The sequence below is a fragment of the Eurosta solidaginis genome, chromosome 5 (assembly GCF_040869045.1).
Source record: "Eurosta solidaginis isolate ZX-2024a chromosome 5, ASM4086904v1, whole genome shotgun sequence".
Taxonomy (NCBI): Eukaryota; Metazoa; Arthropoda; class Insecta; order Diptera; family Tephritidae; genus Eurosta; species Eurosta solidaginis.
The window spans coordinates 29,722,073-29,738,587 of NC_090323.1; the positions used below are offsets into that span (position 1 = coordinate 29,722,073).

The 16,515-nt window shown below is 39.1% G+C and overlaps 1 protein-coding gene across 7 annotated transcripts in view; it reads right to left on the reverse strand.

Moving 5' to 3' along the window:
• Positions 1-16,515, reverse strand: part of fz (frizzled) — a 737,734-nt gene that overhangs the window by 692,231 nt on the left and 28,988 nt on the right. The window lies entirely within an intron of this gene.

A 16,515-nucleotide genomic window follows, 5' to 3' on the forward strand; every position in this document is an offset into this window, starting at 1 on the left:
TGGAAATGTGTTGCTGTTTGTTAATGGGGCTACCAACAAGAGTTCGATTTGTCAATTGAGCTGCAAAAGCTTTCAGTAGACTGCATAATGCCTAAAGCAGTTTCAGATATAGGCTGTCGTCACGAAGACTTTGGTGGTCTCCTTAGCGCGGGATTTCAAAATTTGTTAGACTATACTCAGACTTAGGCTCACAAATTTGAAATTTGGTCATATCTCTGAAGATAGAAGACTCAAGGCTCACGATATGCAAACTAGCTGGACACTGCCTTCTGACATCAAATGCTTATAAGTTTGGCTTTGTCAGTAACAGCAGATATAGATTGTGTAGGAAAAACGACTCATTAATTAAGCTGGGTCCTAGAAAACTGCTAGTAATTGCCAAGATGAAGGAGTTATTCTATAATATATGACCTGATTTGGGTTGTTCCGTTTTGTCGTCAAACAAATTCTGGTAACACTATGGACACTTTCAGTCTATCTGAAGTCTTTATTGGCCGGCCAGTTCAACCTAACCTAACAGTTCAATCTAAGCCAACTTGCTGTTTTGTTTCAGTTTTAAGCCACGTTTCGATTTCACTTCCGATTTTATGTTAAGTTCCAGTTGCACTGTTAATTTGTGTTTCGGTTTCGTTTTCGGTTCTGCTTTTAGCTTTAGTTGCAGTTTTAGTTTCGTATTCGAACTTAATTTTTTGCTCAAGCTCCCGTTTTGTTTTATGTTCGGGGTTCAGTTATGACTTAATCTCTACTTTTGTTTTCAGTTTGGGCTCTAGTTCAAGCTTTAGTTTCGTTTACGATTCATATTTCGGTTTCAGTTTCAGTTTCGGTTTTGGTTTTAGATCGATTTTTGTTAGATTATGGTTCTTGTCCGTTTCTATTTGGTCTTAGGTTCTGTTTCAGTTTCAGTGTTGGTTTTCGTTTCTATTTCACTTTGAATTAGTTCTGGTTTCTGTTTTTATTTTCGTCACTGTTGCAGTTACAGGTTTTCTTTTCTCTTCTTTACATGTTCTTAGATCTTGTTTCGAAATTTGTCTTCGGTTTCCCATACAATTTCTAGTTCGCCTTCAGTTTCTTTTTAATTTTTTGTTTCCTTTCCGCATCGTCTGCAATTTCATTTTCCGTTTCTGTTTCTCTTTCGTTTACATCTTCTGTTTCGATTCCAGTTTCTTTTTATTTTTTGTTTCCTTTCCGCATCGTCTGCAGTTTCATTTTCCGTTTCTCTTTCGTTTACATTTTCTGTTTCGATTCTGCTTCAGTTTTTCTTCGGTACTGGTCTCAGCTTCTATTTCTGGTTCGCTTTTGTTTGGTTCTGCTTACAGTTTCGTTCTGATGTTAGTTCAAGATTCAGTTTAAGTTTTGGTTTAGGTTCCAGTTTCTCTTTGGCTTTTGCTTTTGATTTTCCTTTCGGGTTTTATTGTTAGTTTTAGTGGTTTTTTTCTGTTTCAGTTCCTGTTCCGGGTCCAGCTTAAGGTCTAATTAAGGCACCAATTTCGGTCTGATTTCTGCTTCTGCTTCTGTTTCTATTTCTTTGTTCTTTTTACAGTTTCACATTCGTTTTCGGTCCGAATACAGTTGCGCTTTCGATTCCGGTTTCAGTTTCAGCTTTGTTTCTGGTTTCGATCTTTGTTTCTGTTCCGATATCGGTTTCAGTTTTTTATTTAACTTTCGGTTCAGTTTTGTTCATTGCTCTGGTTCCAGCATCATTTCCCGTTCCAGACTTTGCTTCGGTTTCTGCTTCCGTTTCGTCTCCAGTATTAGCTTCGGTTTCGTCCTCTGTTCTATATCCAGCATCTGTTTCAGTTCCAGTTTTTGCACCGATTTACCCTTCTGTTTTGGTTTCAGCTTTAGTTGCGATTTCCGCATTTGCTCCAATGACAGTATCAGTTTTCGGTTACAGTTTTTTATACGTTTTTTGCCTCTGTTTCGGTTTCGACATCAGCTTAAGTTTCGGTTTCGGTCCCTGTTCCAATTCCAGTATCAGTTTCGGTTCAGTTTTTACGACGGTTTTTGTTTCTGATTCGGTTTCAGTTTTAGTTCGATTTTTCTTTTTTCTTTAGGGTTCCAGTTTCATTGCGTTCCCATTTCAGTTTTATTTCTTTTTTATCACGTAGGGATAGCCCTCTTCCTTCTCCAGTTTTGTTATTCCTTCCGAATTTCGTAAGTGCTTCAAACGCCAATCAATTTTCTTTACATTTTTGTCTATTGTTGAATTATCATAATCCACTTCTTTCTTTCTTCCTCCTGTATTGCTTCCTACTTTCTTAGATTACTCGGTCTTCTATTCTATACCCACCTACAACTTGCATATGTAACAAAACCATCACTACAGCACTTCATTGCCTTAAAATGCTAATCCAAACGCCCGGCCAACGCTATTAACTTCCTGTCATTTAGATTGCCAATCAACTGGCAGTTTCTTGACACCAAGTAGTGCTTACAGCAAGACCAACGCACATGCTTAGAAAGTGCGCTCTTACTACTTGTACTTAGTACTTGGCTTGACAACCACGACTACTAGTAAGAACAAAATGGTCAATGCTTAAGTTGGCTTTGTATTCTTATTTTCAACGTGTAAGAATTACTTAAAGACTTTTCTAAAATTTAAATAAGCAAAAATTGGAAAAAAGCATAAAAGTTATAAAAAAATATATGAACCGCGCAACAGAAGCCTATCCAAAATTAAATACCCCTTAAAATAATCGAATAAGATTAGCAACTCTATAAAGAAAAAAACCAGTTACAAAACTAATTACAACTACAACGCTGGTCATACAGCGTCTCTGTGTCATGTAGTAAAGTAGCTTGTAATGGCCAAAGGCGACGGCACAACAAAATAGCAAGGCAACGCCAGTTGTTATATCAAAACAATAAAAAAAAACAGCAACAAAAAAAGTTTTGCCATCACATAGCTATTAACAAAAGCAATAACAAGTAATAATATTACAAGTCAACAGCTTTAATAACAACAATGACAAAGTGTCAACATTGCTTTGCTGTGTCCGCCCAAAAAACTCTCCAGCAGCCAGTCAATGTTGGCAATCATAAAAAATAAATATCAAAAAATAAAAATTTATTTGGTTCCCCTTAAAAAGCACTGTCCATTGGTTTTTCTAGCGCTCCTTTCTTCCCACTTCACGCAATCAACACACTGATTACATTTCATGAGCAGCAAACTTTTCAAGTAACATTTCAAATTTGTTTTATTATTATTATTTTTTTTTCGACTTTACTGGCGCCACATTTGTTCTGTTATTGTATTTCATGTTCTTCGCAATTTTTTTGGATATTTTTGAATAGCGCTGGAAAACTCAACGCAACTGTCAAATGTCAAAACAAAGCAAAGCAGGAAATGTTAACAAGCCGAAACTTTTGTGGCGCCGCAAGGGTTGAGTAGGGAATAGACAAGGCGTTGAAATTTATGAAGGAGGGTAACAAATGAGGGAGGAAAATATTGAAAATACTTTACATTAAATTCTATGAGGAATTCAGACTACGTTTTGAGCTTTAATGAGCTGAAAGTCAAGGCAGCGGCGAATGTGACTTAAACAAAAATCAAAGGAAAGTCAAGATGTCAAGCAAAGGCTCTAGAAAAATTGGATTCATGCTGGTTTTTAGGAAAATTGCTGTGGAAAATTTTAGTTGCAGTTTATTTTTAGTTTAAAATTAAAACCACGTTTGGTTTAAGCAGTTTTTAAACATTTTTGCTGTATTTCAAACTTTTAACTCATCACTACATTTTTTAAACTCTTACGGTTTTAACTGAAAACTTATTCTACAAAAAGGCTAAAATCTTTACATAGTTTTAAAAGAAAACCATAAAGTTTAAAGCACATCGACTAAAAATCTGCCAGCGGTTAGATTTTTTTTTTTTTTAATTGTGAGTAAAGATTTCCTTGGTTTGAAATTGAATCTCAGTTTTGAGCAGTCCCTTTCGCGAAACATGGATTCGTTCAAATTTTAAATGAAATTTGTTTAGTCACATATCGTCGGTACAATGCGAAAGTCACGAATATGCCATTTTTGTTTTAACGAAATATTATATATGTCAAATTTTGCAAAGCCAAAACAACAAATGTGCATTTTTTTGAAAAACAAAATTTAAAAATCATTTTTCAATTAACATTACTTAGTTGTTTACAAAAGTAAACCTTCCCATAGTGGTCGAAAAGGGAAAATTTTAGAATAGCACCCCCCGAGTTCGGGGTTAAACTTGGTATCAAATGAAAGAGGGAGTTCTCCCGATCACAAATATATATAACTTAAAGTGCGCAGACTTATATTTTACGAGTTATTTGATATTAAAGTTTGCAAATTTAGCAAATTTCTATAGCACTTTCACTTACAATTTACACATCTTTCAAAACCTTTATGCACATAAATATCTATATAAATTGGCAAAGATACACTTAAATTTCATTTTAATATATTTCACATATAATTCTTGCATTGTTTTTACTTAATATACAAGTTTTTATTAAATCAATCGCGCTTTTGTAGCAACATTCACATTTATGTATATATATATTTTATTGATGACATTACAAAGCTGTGCTGCCACATCTAAAAAACGGAAACGGTGCAGAATCGAAAAATAACTTATAAAAATATCTTTCATCTGATGTATATATATCTTTAACTTTTCTAGTCTTTATTTACCAATAATTTGAAAAAGCTCTTTTTTGCATTCGTGAACGAGCTGATATTACCTTACAACTCTTATGTTTATTGTTATGTTAGCCGATCCAACACCGGCTGCGCCATGCACAATAATTCTGCGTAGAACACCTTTCCGCGTAGGCGGCCTTCGGCCGCGCTTATTTAAAATAACCCTGGGCTACGCCATGCCAAGTCCGGGTGTGTGGTATAACCGTGGCTACCGCCACGGTGATATTCTTCCGCATATTACCTTATAACTCTTATGTTTATTGTTATGTTAGCCGATCCAACACCGGCTGCGCCATGCACAGTTATTCTGCGTAGAACACCTTTCCGCGTAGGCGGCCTTCGGCCGCGCTTATTTAAAATAACCCTGGGCTACGCCATGCCAAGTCCGGGTGTGTGGTATAACCGTGGCTACCGCCACGGTGATGTCCTTCCGCATATTACCTTATAACTCTTATGTTTATTGTTATGTTAGCCGATCCAACACCGGCTGCGCTATGCACAGTTATTCTGCCTAGAACACCTTTCCGCGTAGGCGGCCTTCGGCCGCGCTTATTTAAAATAACCCTGGGCTACGCCATGCCAAGTCCGGGTGTGTGGTATAACCGTGGCTACCGCCACGGTGATGTCCTTCCGCATATTACCTTATAACTCTTATGTTTATTGTTATGTTAGCCGATCCAACACCGGCTGCGCCATGCACAGTAATTCTGCGTAGAACACCTTTCCGCGTAGGCGGCCTTCGGCCGCGCTTATTTACAATAACCCTGGGCTACGCCATGCCAAGTCCGGGTGTGTGGTATAACCGTGGCTACCGCCACGGTGATATTCTTCCGCATATTACCTTATAACTCTTATGTTTATTGTTATGTTAGCCGATCCAACACCGGCTGCGCTATGCACAGTTATTCTGCCTAGAACACCTTTCCGCGTAGGCGGCCTTCGGCCGCGCTTATTTAAAATAACCCTGGGCTACGCCAAGCCAAGTCCGGGTGTGTGGTATAACCGTGGCTACCGCCACGGTGATGTCCTTCCGCATATTACCTTATAACTCTTATGTTTATTGTTATGTTAGCCGATGCAACACCGGCTGCGCCATGCACAGTAATTCTGCGTAGAACACCTTTCCGCGTAGGCGGCCTTCGGCCGCGCTTATTTACAATAACCCTGGGCTACGCCATGCCAAGTCCGGGTGTGTGGTATAACCGTGGCTACCGCCACGGTGATATTCTTCCGCATATTACCTTATAACTCTTATGTTTATTGTTATGTTAGCCGATCCAACACCGGCTGCGCTATGCACAGTTATTCTGCCTAGAACACCTTTCCGCGTAGGCGGCCTTCGGGCGCGCTTATTTAAAATAACCCTGGGCTACGCCATGCCAAGTCCGGGTGTGTGGTATAACCGTGGCTACCGCCACGGTGATGTCCTTCCGCATATTACCTTATAACTCTTATGTTTATTGTTATGTTAGCCGATCCAACACCGGCTGCGCCATGCACAGTAATTCTGCGTAGAACACCTTTCCGCGTAGGCGGCCTTCGGCCGCGCTTATTTACAATAACCCTGGGCTACGCCATGCCAAGTCCGGGTGTGTGGTATAACCGTGGCTACCGCCACGGTGATATTCTTCCGCATATTACCTTATAACTCTTATGTTTATTGTTATGTTAGCCGATCCAACACCGGCTGCGCCATGCACAGTAATTCTGCGTAGAACACCTTTCCGCGTAGGCGGCCTTCGGCCGCGCTTATTTACAATAACCCTGGGCTACGCCATGCCAAGTCCGGGTGTGTGGTATAACCGTGGCTACCGCCACGGTGATGTCCTTCCGCATATTACCTTATAACTCTTATGTTTATTGTTATGTTAGCCGATCCAACACCGGCTGCGCTATGCACAGTTATTCTGCCTAGAACACCTTTCCGCGTAGGCGGCCTTCGGCCGCGCTTATTTAAAATAACCCTGGGCTACGCCATGCCAAGTCCGGGTGTGTGGTATAACCGTGGCTACCGCCACGGTGATGTCCTTCCGCATATTACCTTATAACTCTTATGTTTATTGTTATGTTAGCCGATCCAACACCGGCTGCGCCATGCACAGTAATTCTGCGTAGAACACCTTTCCGCGTAGGCGGCCTTCGGCCGCGCTTATTTACAATAACCCTGGGCTACGCCATGCCAAGTCCGGGTGTGTGGTATAACCGTGGCTACCGCCACGGTGATATTCTTCCGCATATTACCTTATAACTCTTATGTTTATTGTTATGTTAGCCGATCCAACACCGGCTGCGCTATGCACAGTTATTCTGCCTAGAACACCTTTCCGCGTAGGCGGCCTTCGGGCGCGCTTATTTAAAATAACCCTGGGCTACGCCATGCCAAGTCCGGGTGTGTGGTATAACCGTGGCTACCGCCACGGTGATGTCCTTCCGCATATTACCTTATAACTCTTATGTTTATTGTTATGTTAGCCGATCCAACACCGGCTGCGCTATGCACAGTTATTCTGCCTAGAACACCTTTCCGCGTAGGCGGCCTTCGGCCGCGCTTATTTAAAATAACCCTGGGCTACGCCATGCCAAGTCCGGGTGTGTGGTATAACCGTGGCTACCGCCACGGTGATATTCTTCCGCATATTACCTTATAACTCTTATGTTTATTGTTATGTTAGCCGATCCAACACCGGCTGCGCTATGCACAGTTATTCTGCCTAGAACACCTTTCCGCGTAGGCGGCCTTCGGCCGCGCTTATTTAAAATAACCCTGGGCTACGCCAAGCCAAGTCCGGGTGTGTGGTATAACCGTGGCTACCGCCACGGTGATGTCCTTCCGCATATTACCTTATAACTCTTATGTTTATTGTTATGTTAGCCGATCCAACACCGGCTGCGCCATGCACAGTAATTCTGCGTAGAACACCTTTCCGCGTAGGCGGCCTTCGGCCGCGCTTATTTACAATAACCCTGGGCTACGCCATGCCAAGTCCGGGTGTGTGGTATAACCGTGGCTACCGCCACGGTGATGTCCTTCCGCATATTACCTTATAACTCTTATGTTTATTGTTATGTTAGCCGATCCAACACCGGCTGCGCTATGCACAGTTATTCTGCGTAGAACACATTTCCGCGTAGGCGGCCTTCGGCCGCGCTTATTTAAAATAACCCTGGGCTACGCCATGCCAAGTCCGGGTGTGTGGTATAACCGTGGCTACCGCCACGGTGATGTCTTTCCGCATATTACCTTATAACTCTTATGTTTATTGTTATGTTAGCCGATCCAACACCGACTGCGCTATGCACAGTTATTCTGCGTAGAACACCTTTCCGCGTAGGCGGCCTTCGGCCGCGCTTATTTAAAATAACCCTGGGCTACGCCATGCCAAGTCCGGGTGTGTGGTATAACCGTGGCTACCGCCACGGTGATGTCCTTCCGCATAGTAGTAAAAATATATATTTTCCTTTTTCTTTATTAACTGAAAGGTGGCACGTTAATATTTATATTTGTTTTTTCTTTGTTGATGTGGCAGCACAGCTTTGTAATGTCATCGATAAAATATATACATACATAAATGTGAATGTTGCTACAAAAGCGCGATTTATTTAATAAAAACATTTAAATTAAGTAAAAACAATGCAAGAATTATATGTGAAATATACTAAAATGAAATTTAAGTGTATCGTTGCCAATTTATATAGATATTTATGTGCATAAAGGTTTTGAAAGATGTGTAAATTGTAAGTGAAAGTGCTATAGAAATTTGCTAAATTTGCAAACTTTAACATCAAATAACTCGTAAACTATAAGTCCGCGCACTTTAAGTTATATATATTTGTGATCGGGAGAACTCCCTCTTTCATTTGATACCAAGTTTAACCCCGAACTCGGGGGGTGCTAAACTAAATCGCTGCCGTCGAAAAATACAAAATTAAATCTCTATTAATTAAATCTCTATTTTTAACAATGTCTTACGCCTTTGTCTCAAAACATCAAATATGCACATTCGTGAATTTTGCATTGGACCGACGATATGTATAAAGCTCAGAAAGTTTTGAATTTAAACCTAAGGCATTGAAAGTTCGTTTATAGTAAAGAGTAAAGCTTTCTAAGTAATTTCTTTCTCATTTTAAGCAGGTTTTACCTCTTACTCTCCCTTCCCCTCTCTCCGCCTTTTCCTTATATTTTTATTCACTCTTCCCTCTACCTTTCTCTTTTTCTGCGCCTCTTTTTCACTCTAAGTCTTTTCCTCAATTCTTTTCCGTTCCATCTATCCATATCGCTCTATCTTCGTCTAACTCTATCTCTTTCACCTTCCTTCTTTTCTCTTCTCTCTAGTTCTTCTCCATCCCTTTCCCAGTCCCAGTCCCGGTCCCAGTTCCAGTCCCAGTCGCAGTCCCAGTACCAGCCCCACTCCCAGTCCCAGTCAAGTGCCAGTCTCCCTGCCGGTCCCAGTCCCAGTCGGTCACTGCTCCATTTCCCGAAAAAAGTGTCATAACTACTAATCTAAGCAAGAGCTATGTACCCATATGCCCAAATTTAAGTAAATCGACCCAATAATTTGTTCGAAAAGATCGGTCCCTGGTCCTCTTCCTCGAAAAAAAAGTATCGTAAATAGTAATCTAGGCAAAGGGCTACCTATGTATATACCAAATTTCAAGAAAATCGAGCGCTGAATAGAATTTGTTCGAATAGATCGGTCCCTGGTCCACTGCCCAGAAGGAAACTTCACAGGAACGCTATCGTTTCTTTCAAGTTGAATCAAACTGCACACCGTGTTCAAATTTTATTAAAATCTATTAAGTAGGTTAGGAGTCCATCGCGAACAAACAACGTGACACGAAATTTATATGTATATATTGAGACATAACACTTCCTATAACCCGTCGGAAGCAAGGAAAAACTCACTTGAGCAGAGGAGTCTATTGCGATACAGTTGACACCAGCTTCAACTACTCCTAAAGTCCTTGTAACTGTGCAACGATCCAGAAAGAATAACGGTATTTCGCAACGTTTGTACACCTGACGAAAGGTCCGTCTGTAGAAAAACCGATTGAAAGTACTTCGGCTTACTTATAAATTCCTCAAGGTGCATTACTATGGACTGACTTGTACCCATTTGGCTCAGCATATTCGAGCGAAAAGTATGTGGAATGTTACCCGAGACCTAGATGATAAAAATAAAAATAAATGTAAGGCGCGATAACCTCCGAAGAGATCTAAGGCCGAGCTTCTCTTCCAATTTGCGTCGTGCTCTTCTTGATTTTTCCCTACAAATTGGCCGGACGGGACCTACATGTTTTATGCCGACTCCGAACGGCATCTGCAAGGCAGATGAGTTTTCACTGAGAGCTTTTCATAGCAGAAATACAATCGGAGCGCTTGCCAGACACTGCCGAGGGCCGACCCCGCTTAGAAAAATTTTCTTCTAATTGAAAAATCTTATTTCTAAAATTTTGATGTTGCTTTGCCCGGGAGTTGAACCCAGGGCATACGGTGTGATAGGCGGAGCACGCTACCATCACACCACGGTGGCCCTAGATGATATGTATTCTAAAATATTTCGAGCGCGAGGGCAGACATTGGCAAGTTATACTAAACCACACTACCTTTGAGCTTAGGGCGCTAATTTCCAGTTAAATTACACTTCGATTATGTAAATAAGTAACTCATAACACAAAGCCCTACTTAAACGCTCTATAACTAAGCACGAAATACCTATTTAGGATTACATTTAGGGCCAAGTTGAGTGTCGTTCGAGAGCTCCACTCCGTGTAAAACGTCAAACCGGCCATGGGAAAACCCTCTGCTTTTTTTTATTTTTACGGGGAAGTCGTCGTCAACCCGGTTGTGAGAGATGGTAGCATGCGCCTTCGTGGAATAAATGTAAGTCGCGTGTACTGTTATCGCTTTGGGACAGTGTTGGGTGGTGGGGCATTAGCTCCATATTTCAATTGAAATGAGGGTAAGTGCCATGTGGTAAGACACATAACATGCAGGACATTGATTGAGGACCCAATACCGCATGGCATTTCGGCACTCACTGGGTAAGTGGCACTTACCCTCATTTCAATTGAAATATGGAGCTAATGCCCCACCACCCAACACTCTTTGGTCTAACCAATTTTTGAAACTGCAAGTTTACTTGGACTTCCGTTAGGGGGTATCGATGACAATTTGTGAGTGATCGCACATAGGGCAAAGCACTGCTACAAGATGAAGAAGACGACTGATGCTTTACAGCGCTTTCCTTCACAATAAGTCTCGAATACACTTTCCATTCTAGTGTAATCCTGAGATATACAATATAGATATATATGACAGCCCAACAATGCTAGCAGTACTTCCCTAATTTAGAGCTGCGTGTTACCAGGAACATTATATCCTTTCATAAAAAGGTTGATTCTCATTTCGGTAGAGTTAGCAGGGAGTTTGAGTGACTCTGACCATTGCTCTAGCGCATTACTTAGATGTGCTTTAATCAAATTCTGCTCCATTAACATCAATTTTCAAAGCCTTGTGCTTCATCGTGATGTTTTTTGAGGAAATACTTGAAACCGGATTGTTATTAACGGATATTTTTTTACGTTTTTCTCGCCTGTGTAGCTTCAATACTCCTATCAAGCCCATAAGGGACTACTTATACTTAACTTTGATATTTGCTTAATAATTATAGGCATGATTTTCGTCAAGCCATACCTGCCCTCAAATTCCAAATTTCGCTAACGCCAAAACTCCATCGCCAAAAATATATAAAACCGTATCAATTGCACAAAAAGTATGCAAAATTTAGTATCATGTGATGATAAGGAATAATCGCCTAAATCCTATATATAAGCATTGCAGTTAGGCTGTTATTCCTATGTAAAAAAATGTATAAGCATACTACATATCATGATTCAATCACTAGAGGTTTGTTCTCCAATGATGACAGAGCTTTGACACTCCTAAATTGTAAAATCTGAACGGGTTGCTTTTACGAAGTAAGGAAAACGGGGAATAATTCAATCCCCTTCAGTGAAAATTGTAGTAGAAAAGTACCTTTACGCCCCGATTCTAGTGTGGTAACAATATTCTTCACCACGGTAACGAAATCATGTGGCAACTTTTACCCCCTTTTGATATTCTACCAGCGAAAGTAGCCGGATAGTTTTTTACCCACAAAAGTAGGTGGTTACATCGAAATAACCACCCAACAGCTGTTGTTTAGAAAAAGGCAAAACTGAAAAATAAAGAATTGTAAGCGAAAATAAGTAAAAATAATAGTAAAAAAGTGTTGCCTATTGCTATACATATTTGTTTACATTATGTACTTTCACAGAATAAATTACAATATACCTATGTAGAAACTTATCATGCACATAATATGCATATACACATCGTCCCGTTTATTCGTTAACCTCGTATCTACAAGCGAGACATTTTCTGTAAAGCGAACACGGTTGCCACACCATGTTTTCATTTGGGACCAAAATTCATCGAAAAAAAGGACAAAGTATTTTGTTTTATTTTATTAGTATAAAATTCAAAATTTTAGGATGTTTCCATATGAAATTTTACTAAACATAGTGAAGACTTTCCTTTAATTAAAGCTGAGCAAACAAATATATGTGCATGCAACCAAAAATGGTACTATATTTTGACATAGGATAAGTCTATGTCTTTCACCAACCAAACATTGTGAACCTAGTTTTGGTCACAAAGCTCTTGGTTCTAGCATTATGTTGTTGATTGCAATGAAATAAATGTATGTATGTGTAGTTAGGTTTTAGTAAGAAACGGTTCAAAATTTGCGTTCTGGTGTTGCCGAACTATGTATGTGGAAAACTCAGAAAATCGTAAATGAAACTAGGCAATTTTGTTTGTGATATTTTTATAGATGCATACTTTTTCCTTTAACGTTTAAACTCCATATCAGAGCCTAGATTCAGTAAATGTGAGTTTTGATCCCAGGCCTCAGGGGTTCTGCTAGCACCTACGTGAATAATTTTATACAAAACTTTTCTTCCGAAATCAAATCTCTTCCTTCTGTCTTCGAGTTAAAATATTTCTTGTGCCAAGATACTTAGTTTCCAATTACCTTGGGTGGCTTAATACCACAATAGTCCTGGAATTCCTTGAACTGTTGTTGTTGTTGTAGTGATAAGGTTGCTCCCCGAAGGCTTTTGGGAGTGTTATCGATGTGATGGTCCTTTGCCAGATACAGATCCGGTGCGCTCCGGTAACACAGCACCATTAAGGTGCTAGCCCGACCATCTCGGGAACGATTTATATGGCCACATTAAACCTTCAGGCCATCATCCCTCCCTCCCCACCCGCAAGTTCCATGAGGAGCTTGGGTCGCCAGAGCCTCGTCTGTTAGTGAAACAGGATTCGCCGCGGATAGGTGAGGTTGACAATTGGGTTTGGATAAGATGTATATTGCGCTGGCAACCTGAAGGGTTGCGCTACACAGCCCCTTGAATCTGGTATTTTAGTCGCCTCTTACGACAGGCATACCTACCGCGGGTATATTCTGACCCCCTAACCCGCTGGGGTGCTGGGTGAGAAAGATTTAAATATCAACGTGCCAAACGAGAAGTAATGCATAGAATTTCTTTGTATAAGCTTTGAAAGTGTTAGGCTCACGGCAGAGTCCTCGCTATAAGCTATGCTAGGCGAGAAGCAATTTTTATTTTCATATATTTTACATAGTGTTGTATAACCGATCGAAATATCTAGCCGTTATTAATATTATTATAAAAAAAGAGTTTTTTTGATTAGTCGGTTATTTCATCAACAATTAACGACAATGTGTTTGCCAACACTTTTCTTTTTAATGCCTGGCATAAATTATATATTAGGTGAAATGTTATTGTTCTGGTACATTTTATTGACTGAGCAATTTTTTATGGTGAGAGTTCCATTGAAGTAAATTCAAAATTATATGGGGGCTAACGTAAGTGTGGCGAATTTTTGGACAATATTGTGAATTTTTACCTGAGTGAAAAGAAAGAAAAGTACCAATCGTGGCTACTGCCTAAACGGACTAAAATTGAACAAAAGGGACCATCGGACCAAACGGGGTTGAAAGGGACCATTTGTGGTCCAAATGGTCCAAAGTGGCAACCGTGAAAGCGAAGAAAACTACCTTTCAAATTTCTCCACAGACACTGGTGAGTTTTTCGGTGATGACAGCGTTACCACTTTGGCCAGAATCGCGGATAAAAGAACTGGTAACGATATTCGGTTACATAATGTTCTAGCTACTATTTTACCGGTAATGCTGAGAATCGGGGCGTTAGTAGTACATTAGTAGTGCTAATCAATTTGTAAATGCCAAGAGGTTTTGGGGAAAACAATTCAGTTTCTACTAAATATTTCGTTAATTGATAAAGAGCTATGTTGGTTTGGTCATTCTTTCAGAATTTGCTTGAAGAATGCCGTACGTTAGAATTTTATTCAAAAATTCACTATCTCAAAATTTGTTTCAAAAAATCCTTATATGAGCATAAGTTCAATGCATTTTGACATAAGAGGGAGTTAATGAAAAGCATTCTGAGATAAGGTGTTCTTCAATCTAATTATAATATAGGGTTTTTTTGTGACAAATCCTGAAATGAAAAATTTTTTAAAAATATTTTGAGATAGGACGATTTTGAACAGGCAGTCGACATGGGGTGATACTCTACTCAGCAGCCGCAATGAACTGACCAAAAAAATAAAAGAAAATTGCTTATTGTCTTAGAACTTTATATTCCGGCCTTGACTTTGACAGAAGAGTTATACGTTTGTGCAGTCCTGCTACAAAGGGAATATTCATCTTTTTATTCTGAAATTTCGGAAAGCCCTTTTCCGTTAAGTATTCATCGAAGTGTTTCGGATAAACCGTTAATTTAGAATATTCGGAACACCTTCGTTTGATACTAGCTCACGAGGTCCGAAAATATCAAATATGTATATACATAATATTCCAAATATAAACCGATTCCTCAAATTCTTAAATGGAGAATGAATGAGTACCTTTCGTTATTGCATCTCCATAACTTACTAATGACATTTTTACGTGAATCGATTTACTACTAAATTTTTTGACGTTGAACGATGAATTTTGAATTGGCTTAGATTTCGTATGTCCACGATTCCTTGGTGTCCGTCCTTTCATAAAACCTATGTTCAGCCACACTAATAGATCGTGGCACAGTTAATTAATTCATTGTAAAATTAAAAGAAATGTTCTACGGAATTATTCAGTTCAGTACTTATCGGGTATTAGTAAGCCGATTGCTTCCTATTTCTAATACTAATATTTTTCGAAAAAGTGCAAAGAAACAACACAGTTAACGGATGTCAGTTCGATTTGGGAGCAAAATGGCTGCAATTGTCAAAACATTTTTCTGTCGAGCAAACCTCTTGTGATTGAATTATGACTACATACTACGTAAGTATTTTGAAAATCATGGATGCCCGATTACACCGTTCTAATTAAGTTTTGTCGTTTTTCAATCAAAAAACTCAATATCGATTTATTTATAGCGGCCGTTAATTACTTGTTGTACTTAAAATGTCATTTATGGCTTTTTGTGCCGTAACCACAAGAAAATTTATTATTATTGGTTTTATTTTTTGTAAATATTATTTTCACATAAAAAATGTACGCACATTAGCCAAATCACCACGCTAATGTCGCACAATCACTCACAGCATTGTGAATGATGACAAAGTGTGATCTCTTATATGTCAACTGCCTGAGAGGCTGTTCAATATGGCTACTTTTCAACGTTTTGACAGGCTGTTCAATATGGCGGCGCCTATCTTCAGCGGGTGATAGAAAGAGATACAGAATGAGACAGCGATAGTCAAATACGAATCAGGTGATCCAATCACTTTGGAATTTTGACGTTTATGCAGAAGAGATCACACTTTGTCATCATTCACAATGACTCACAGCTGGTGGTACTTGATGGTGGCAGTTAAGCTTTGACGTTTACAGCGATCGGCGTACAGTGACTAAACATTTTAGGCTAACTGCGCGATAATCTAACCAAATGTAAGCTTTAAGTTAGCCAATCTAGCTAGTTTAACGTGTTGCAAGAAAAATAAAAAAAGTTATTGAAATTAAATTTCGATTACGCATAAAAATTGCAAAATTTTAATTAAAATATAAATAAAACAAGTAAGAAGGGGATTGTCTTCGGCTGTGCCGAAGACTTCATACCTTTCATGAATGGGGCTGAACAATAATCTTATCCCGTTCGTAATCTCCGAATAATCGGATGTATAAGATAAGGAATATATAGTGAACAGATCTACATACGTAAACGATTTTTAAGATAAATATAAAATAAAAAATAGGTAGATACTTTGTGTGAGGATGCAAAGCTTCACGTTTTTTGTGGTCTGCATGTAAAAACTATGACTACGAATCACGTATTGCAACAATGTATGACGTAAACGTAACTATTTGATGAAATTTAATGAATTTTGAAGCTACTAGCCGTAAAAAAGGGGCAAAAATGACAGTTTATATGAAGTATATAATATATATACCACCGATCTCTATGATTTTTTACAGACAACAATATATGCTATATACGTAAGCATTTGGTGAAATTTGAAGCTTCTAGCTGTTAAAACGGGGTAGAAATTGCGCAAAGTTTTTATCTGAACAATCGGTTGTATGAGATATATACTATGTATACCACCGATCTCAATGATTTTTTCAGACATCAATATATGCTATACACGTAAGCATTTGGTGAAATTTGAAGCTTCTAGCTGTTAAAATGGGGCCGAAATCGCAAAAAAAAAATATATATACTATATATATATACTATATATACCATCATATTGAATATATATATTATATATATCACCGA